The sequence below is a fragment of the Rhipicephalus microplus genome, unplaced genomic scaffold, assembly GCF_043290135.1.
Source record: "Rhipicephalus microplus isolate Deutch F79 unplaced genomic scaffold, USDA_Rmic scaffold_462, whole genome shotgun sequence".
Taxonomy (NCBI): domain Eukaryota; kingdom Metazoa; phylum Arthropoda; class Arachnida; order Ixodida; family Ixodidae; genus Rhipicephalus; species Rhipicephalus microplus.
Window position 1 is genome coordinate 67501 of NW_027465025.1, and position 7908 is coordinate 75408.

Consider the following 7908-nt stretch of genomic DNA (forward strand, 5'->3'; position numbering starts at 1 on the left):
AGGTGTTCAGCGTGCTGTCCGTGTTGCCGACGCGGTCAAAACGAGTCGACGGCTCACGTTCCCTTGTGCGCCGAAGGCTCTCTTGATATGTGATCCGACCCTCAGACAGACGAAGCCAAGGGAAGACCCAAGGCCGCAATGTGCGTTCAAAGAATCAGTGCTCAGTGTGTCCTGCAATTCACACCAAGTCTCGCAGCTGGCTGCGTTCTTCATCGACCCGAGAACCGAGTGATCCACCGCTTAGAGTCGTGAAAAAGTGTTTGTTCAATTCCGTACAGTCAAAACCAAACGTTTCTGGCACTCGGCCAAACAGTGGCCAAGAAGGGCGCTTTTCAGCGCACGCTTGGACTCCAAAACTCTGCCGCGCCTTTTTCGGCTGCCGCAAATCGAGCAAACGGTGTGTTTCGGACGGCGTTTCGCTTCCGCTACTTGCGAGTGCTTTCGTGGTCCACCCCTCTATAAATACTCGGGAGGCGTCGAAGCCGGTTCTCCAAGCCGGACCCGTAGGTATCGTTGTGTGCTCGCTCTCATTGGCCCGCCTAACCAGAAAATGCCTGCGGTACACCCATTTGGATAAGAGTGCACGCAGATGCGGGCCTCGACGGCTACACATTTCCTCGGGCGGCCGCCTCCCGGCCTCCGTGGAGCGCGGGATGCACGGTCCCATCGACAAGCCTCTCCCGTTTTTACCGTGGCGTCGCGGTTCACCACGGCGGGCGGGTCGGTCTCCTCCGCATAAAAAGGGGGACCCCCGCTTTTTGTTCCACGAAATCGCACAAGCTTTTTTCGCATCCACGGTTTGCCACCGCACACCAAAATGCCGATCCGGCTGCCTACTTTAGCCAACAGGTGGAGCCAGGCGCGCCGTACTTGCGCGGCACTTCCCACGTCCACCGAAGTCGGTGCCAAGGACCACTTTCGGCGCCGGAGCCGCGTACGAGCCTACTCGAGGCGGAAGAACGAAGCCAGCAAGGGCCTGGCCGCAAGTGCGTTCAATTGTCGGGACGTCCAAGTCCCTCGTTCTTCCGTGCTTCCTCTTTCGGCAAGTCGTTGCGGCACCTTCCCAAAGCGCGCAGACCCGCTAATCGCGACGAGCGCGACGTGGCCGTGCCGCCTTTCCCTCGGCAGCAAGCAAAACGCCTGGCAACGTCGACGCTCCCCTAACCGCGATCTCGCACCGTGTTTCGTGTGGCGAATTCAAAAGCCGGCCGGCGCTGCTGCAACCATTACGGTCGGTACGCATACGCCGCGGAGGGCGGGACGGTCATCGGAGCGTGCGGTTCCTCCATCGAGTACTGCGCACCTCGGCCGTCGCATCGCCGTGCCATGACCGGCCGCGCGTCAACGCGAACCGGTGCCAGCGAGATCCCTCGCCTGCAAGAACCGACCGGCAGCCTCCGTCACCCGAGGACGCGGAGGCGCTTGCCGCGGACGGCGGGACGGTATGCACTGGTGCACAGCGGACCCGTCACATCGCCAGTTCCTTGACCGACCGCCGACGCTTGTGCCGTTCCTCTCGTACTTGGCAGTCGCCGCGCGATTGTCGGGTCTCGTTCTTGCACGCTCGAACGGTCGGGAGGGCACTCGGCTGGCGTTTCGGGAACGCGCAGCCTCGCCTTCTACCGACGTAACCACGACTCGCCGTTCGCGCTCCGCCGCTCCTGTTTACAGTACTAGGCGGTCCCGCAGCGGTCGGGTCGCGCATTTCGAGCGCTTCGAGCCACGGTGCAGTGGCGGGTCGAAAGCCGACCTATGAGTGCGTTGCGCCGTTTGTACCCGCGTCCGCCACCTGGCCGACCGTCCAAGGTCGCGGTGTTGGCGTCCGCTGGGCGCAACAATTTGTCACGGGGTGCCGCTCCACATTCAGGCAGCCCCGTGGGGAAAAGCCGACCCCGCGTCCAAACGGGGTCAGCGGCAGAAAGTGTCGGGCGCAGACGCAGCTGAGGCGCTCACCCTTCACAATCCGTTAATGATCCTTCCGCAGGTTCACCTACGGAAACCTTGTTACGACTTTTACTTCCTCTAAATGATCAAGTTTGGTCATCTTTCCAACAGACCGGCGCAACCGAAAGGCCGCGCCGGACATCGGTCCGAAGACCTCACTAAATCATTCAATCGGTAGTAGCGACGGGCGGTGTGTACAAAGGGCAGGGACGTAATCAACGCGAGCTTATGACTCGCGCTTACTGGGAATTCCTCGTTCAAGGGGAACAATTGCAAGCCCCTATCCCAATCACGAAAGAAGTTCCACGGGTTACCCAGTCTTTTCAGACAGGGATAAAGACACGCTGCTTCCTTCAGTGTAGCGCGCGTGCGGCCCCGGACATCTAAGGGCATCACAGACCTGTTATTGCTCTGTTTCGTGCGGCTAGGAGCCGCTTGTCCCTCTAAGAAGGTTGTAAGGTGCTGGGAACCCCGCACCTATTTAATAGGCTAGAGTCTCGTTCGTTATCGGAATTAACCAGACAAATCGCTCCACCAACTAAGAACGGCCATGCACCACCATCCACCGAATCAAGAAAGAGCTCTCAATCTGTCAATCCTCCCAGTGTCCGGGCCGGGTAAGTTTTCCCGTGTTGAGTCAAATTAAGCCGCAGGCTCCACTCCTGGTGGTGCCCTTCCGTCAATTCCTTTAAGTTTCAGCTTTGCAACCATACTTCCCCCGGAACCCAAATACTTTGGTTTCCCGGAAGCTGCCCGCCGAGTCATTTGAGTAACTCAGGCGGATCGCTGGTTGGCATCGTTTATGGTCAGAACTAGGGCGGTATCTGATCGCCTTCGAACCTCTGACTTTCGTTCTTGATCAATGAAAACATTCTTGGCAAATGCTTTCGCAGTAGTTCGTCTTGCGACGGTCCAAGAATTTCACCTCTAGCGCCGCAATACGAATGCCCCCGTCCGTCCCTCTTAATCATTACCTCGTATTCCAAAAACCAACAGAACAGAAACGAGGTCTTGTTCTATTATTCCATGCAAGTTTATTCAGGCGACTCGCCTGCGTTGAGCACTCTAATTTTTTCAAAGTAAAAGCACCGGCCATCTCGAGGCACACAATGAAGTGCACCAAGAAAGAACCGGCATGATGTTCAGTCCGAGCCGTCGCATCGGGTAGATGCACTACTCGTCTGGAACTGAGATCCAACTACGAGCTTTTTAACCGCAGCAGCTTTAGTATACGCTATTGGAGCTGGAATTACCGCGGCTGCTGGCACCAGACTTGCCCTCCAATTGATCCTCGTTAAAGGATTTAGAGTGTACTCATTTCAATTACGGGGCCTCAAAAGAGTCCCGTATTGTTATTTTTCGTCACTACCTCCCCGTGCCGGGAGTGGGTAATTTGCGCGCCTGCTGCCTTCCTTGGATGTGGTAGCCGTTTCTCAGGCTCCCTCTCCGGAATCGAACCCTGATTCTCCGTTACCCGTAACAACCATGGTAAGCAAGTAACCTACCATCGAAAGTTGATAAGGCAGACACTTGAAAGAAACGTCGCCGGCTCGTGGCCATGCGATCAGCACAAAGTTATCCAGAGTCACCACACAATACGGGCCGAAACCCGATCGATCTTGGTCTAATAAAAGCACCCGTTACCCAAAGGGCTCCAGGCTCACTGCATGTATTAGCTCTAGAATTGCCACAGTTATCCAAGTAGGAAGAAACGATCTAAGGAACCATAACTGATTTAATGAGCCATTCGCGGTTTCGCCTTATTTCGGCATGTACTTAGACATGCATGGCTTAATCTTTGAGACAAGCATATGATTACTGGCAGGATCAACCAGGTAATCGTTCGACTGCGCGTCCGTCCTCGCCCTCGGCGGGCCGGACGCAGTCTGTGTGCGGCGGAGGCCACCTTCAGGCGCCCCAACACGCTTATTTTGCACTCCGAGATGACGGCGTTCGAGCTCGCTACGGCACAACCTTCCCGAAAGACGAGTGGGAGCCGTGCGGCAAGAAGCACGTTCATGCTCGCTCTTTTTCGTTGCATCGACTCGGTCGCGCCGTGCGGGTTGCCCAAGCCCGCTGCACTGTCGGTGGACCGGCCGGAACTAGCAACGGAGCCGAGACTGCAAAGCCGCCAGACGACGGGTCACGCCCGCGTCTTCGGCGCTTTCGCATCTGAATCGCCCGAGGACGACACGGAACACACCTCGATATCGTGGTAAAACGGCACCGTCCGACAACCAGCCCCTAACGCATCAAGCGGATGAGGCTGCAGACGACTGCCGTGGATTCCCCTGGAGCAGACCCGAGGACACGCTTGACGAGGCCGAAGCCCGCCGCATATCAGACACCCGGTCGCTTTCGCGTACGCCGCTCACGAGAACCCCCACATAATAGCAGCGATAAGTACCCAGACCTCCTTGGGCCCTAATACGAGCGTACTCGAGAAAATTTCACCGCGGGTGTGCCCCGAAACGTGTGGCATGTTGAGCGTGCCACAAGTCTACGTCGCTCTCAAACCCGCCGAGGTCGTAGAATTTGCGACCCTACTCACGAAATTCCCACCGAGGATACGGCCGCAAACGTACCGCACCTTGGGTAGGCCACGAGTTTGTGCAACACTACGCTGACGGCACAGCACCGAGGTCGTGCGCGCACGCACGGGAAAATTCCGCCGCGGTTTCTGCCGAAAACGTGAGGCACCACGACTCTCCGCAAGTTCGCGTCGACTGCGAAAGACCGAAGTCGTGAACGACGTGTCCGCTACTCGCCGCCGACACGCTGGACACCAAACGTACAACGACTCGACGGCGTCGTAGAGGCCCACGACGCGGTTTTCCTTAACGACGTCTCGGCGTGGCACCGACAGGTTAGAACGGCCGACCAACGTTCCCTGTCCGCCGTTCGGCTCAGTCGAAGGGCTCGGCGACTTCGGCAACGCTGCGAAGCCGCACGGTGACGCACGCCATGTCCCCATTTTTTTTTTCTTTCTGCGTCTGCCGGGGTGCCCCTATAATAGCAGCGATAAGCACCCAGACCGCCGTGGGTCGCTCGCCCCGGCTGACGTGGTTTTTCGTACTCCTGCGGCGGTCGCCGTCAAGCACGTCCAAATACGCTACTTTCGTGGGCGCATTCACGCTCTTTCGCTTCGCCGGAGTGCCAGCACTCACTCTGCCAAAAACGGCGAACATCCGAGCGGCGGTTCCCACTTTTGCGTCGGCGTCGCAAACCCCGCCCCGGCAGACGAGGTTTGCCGTACTCGTGCGACGGTGGCCGGCGGGCACGTCGAAAGACGCCGATATCGTGCGCGAATTGGCGCACCTTGGCTTCACCGGAGTGCCGCCACTGACTCCTCCAAAAACGGCGAAGATCCGAGCGGCGCTTCCCACTTTCGCATCGGCGTCCCGAACTCCGCCCCGGCTGACGCGGTTTACCGTACTCGTGCGACGGTCGCCGGCGAGCACGTGGAAAGACGCCGATATCGTGCCCGAATCGGCTCCGTTCGGCTTCGCCGGAGTGCCAGCACTGGCTCGGCGAAAGACGACGAACATCCGAGCGACGGTTCTCACTATTGCGTACGCGTCGCAAACCCCGCCCCGGCAGACGCACTTTGCCGTACTCGTGCGACGGTCGCCGGCGAGCACGTAGAAAGACGCCGATATCGTGCCGGAATCGGCCCCGTTTGGCTTCGCCGGAGTGCCAGCACTCACTCGGCCACAAACGGCGAACATCCGAGCGGCGGTTCCCACTTAGCCGTCGGCGTCCCGAACTCCGCCCCGGCAGACGCGGTTGCCGAGCTCGTGCGACTAGCGACCGCGAAGCCGTCTCGCGACGCCGCTTTCGTGCGCGGCTCCCACTGCGACCTGGGTCACCCGAGGTCGACGAGCAAAAAAGAATGTCGAAAAAAATTTTTTTTTTTTTTTGCGTCTGCCGGGGTGCCCCTATAATAGCAGCGATAAGCACCCAGACCGCCATGGGTCGCTCGCCCCGGCTGACGTGGTTTTTCGTTTTCCTGCGGTGGTCGTCGTCAAGCACGTCCAAACACGCCACTTTCGTGGGCGCATTCGCGCTCTTTCGCTTCGCCGGAGTGCCAGCACTCACTCTGCCAAAAACGGCGAACATCCGAGCGGCGGTTCCCACTTTTGCGTCGGCGTCGCAAACCCCGCCCCGGCAGACGAGGTTTGCCGTACTCGTGCGACGGTGGCCGGCGGGCACGTCGAAAGACGCCGATATCGTGCGCGAATTGGCGCACCTTGGCTTCACCGGAGTGCCGCCACTGACTCCTCCAAAAACGGCGAAGATCCGAGCGGCGCTTCCCACTTTCGCATCGGCGTCCCGAACTCCGCCCCGGCTGACGCGGTTTACCGTACTCGTGCGACGGTCGCCGGCGAGCACGTGGAAAGACGCCGATATCGTGCCCGAATCGGCTCCGTTCGGCTTCGCCGGATTGCCAGCACTGGCTCGGCGAAAGACGACGAACATCCGAGCGACGGTTCTCACTATTGCGTACGCGTCGCAAACCCCGCCCCGGCAGACGCACTTTGCCGTACTCGTGCGACGGTCGCCGGCGAGCACGTAGAAAGACGCCGATATCGTGCCGGAATCGGCCCCGTTTGGCTTCGCCGGAGTGCCAGCACTCACTCGGCCACAAACGGCGAACATCCGAGCGGCGGTTCCCACTTAGCCGTCGGCGTCCCGAACTCCGCCCCGGCAGACGCGGTTGCCGAGCTCGTGCGACTAGCGACCGCGAAGCCGTCTCGCGACGCCGCTTTCGTGCGCGGCTCCCACTGCGACCTGGGTCACCCGAGGTCGACGAGCAAAAAAGAATGTCGAAAAAAATTTTTTTTTTTTTTTTTGCGTCTGCCGGGGTGCCCCTATAATAGCAGCGATAAGCACCCAGACCGCCATGGGTCGCTCGCCCCGGCTGACGTGGTTTTTCGTTTTCCTGCGGTGGTCGTCGTCAAGCACGTCCAAACACGCCACTTTCGTGGGCGCATTCGCGCTCTTTCGCTTCGCCGGAGTGCCAGCACTCACTCTGCCAAAAACGGCGAACATCCTAGTGGCGGTTCCCACTTTTGCGTCGGCGTCGCCAACCCCGCCCCGGCATACGCGGTTTGCCGTACTCGTGCGGCGGTGGCCGGCGGGCACGTCGAAAGACACCGATATCGTGCGCGAGTCGATGCTTCTTGGTCTCGCAGGAGGGCCGCCACTCACTCCTGCAAAAACGGCGAAGATCCGAGCGGCGCTTCCCACTTTTTCGTCGGCGTCGCAAACCTCGCCCCGGCAGACGCGCTTTGCCGTACTCGTGCGACGGTCGCCGGCGAGCACGTCGAAATACGCCGATATCGTGCCCGAATCGGCCCCGTTTCGCTTCGCCGGAGTGCCAGCACTCGCTCGGCCAAAGACGACGAACATCCGAGCGACGGTTCCCACTATTGCGTACGCGTCGCGAACCCCGCCCCGGCAGACGCGGTTTGCCGTACTCGTGCGGCGGTGGCCGGCGGGCACGTCGAAAGACGCCGATATCGTGCACGAATTGGCGCTCCTTGGCTTCACCGGAGTGCCAGCACTCACTCGGCCAAAAACGGCGAACATCCGAGCAGCGGTACCCACTTAGCCGTCGGCATCCCGAACTCCGCGCCGGCTGACGCGGTTGCCGAGCTCGTGCGACTAGCGACCGCGAACGCGTCTCGCGACGCCGCTTTCGTGCGCGGCTCCCATTGCGACCTGGGTTACCCGAGCTCGACCAGCAAAAAAGAAGGTCGAAAATTTTTTTTTTTTTTTCTGCGTCTGCCGGGGTGCCCCTATAATAGCAGCGATAAGCACCCAGACCGCCGTGTGTCGCTCGCCCCGGCTGACGTGGTTTTTCGTACTCCTGCAGCGGTCGCCGTCACGCACGTCCAAATACGCCACTTTCGTGGGCGCATTCGCGCTCTTTCGCGTCGCCGGAGTGCCAGCACTCACTCT

The 7908-nt window shown here is 59.8% G+C and overlaps 2 non-coding genes across 2 annotated transcripts; both read right to left on the bottom strand.

Annotated features, from left to right (window-relative positions):
- Window positions 1-95: 95 nt before the first annotated feature.
- Window positions 96-248, bottom strand: LOC142794606 (5.8S ribosomal RNA). The gene has a single exon (XR_012892483.1). It is a non-coding gene; the product is annotated as a 5.8S ribosomal RNA (ribosomal RNA).
- Window positions 249-1967: 1719 nt separating this feature from the next.
- LOC142794599 (small subunit ribosomal RNA) lies at window positions 1968-3782 on the bottom strand. Its single transcript, XR_012892477.1, has one exon. It is a non-coding gene; the product is annotated as a small subunit ribosomal RNA (ribosomal RNA).
- Window positions 3783-7908: the final 4126 nt, after the last annotated feature.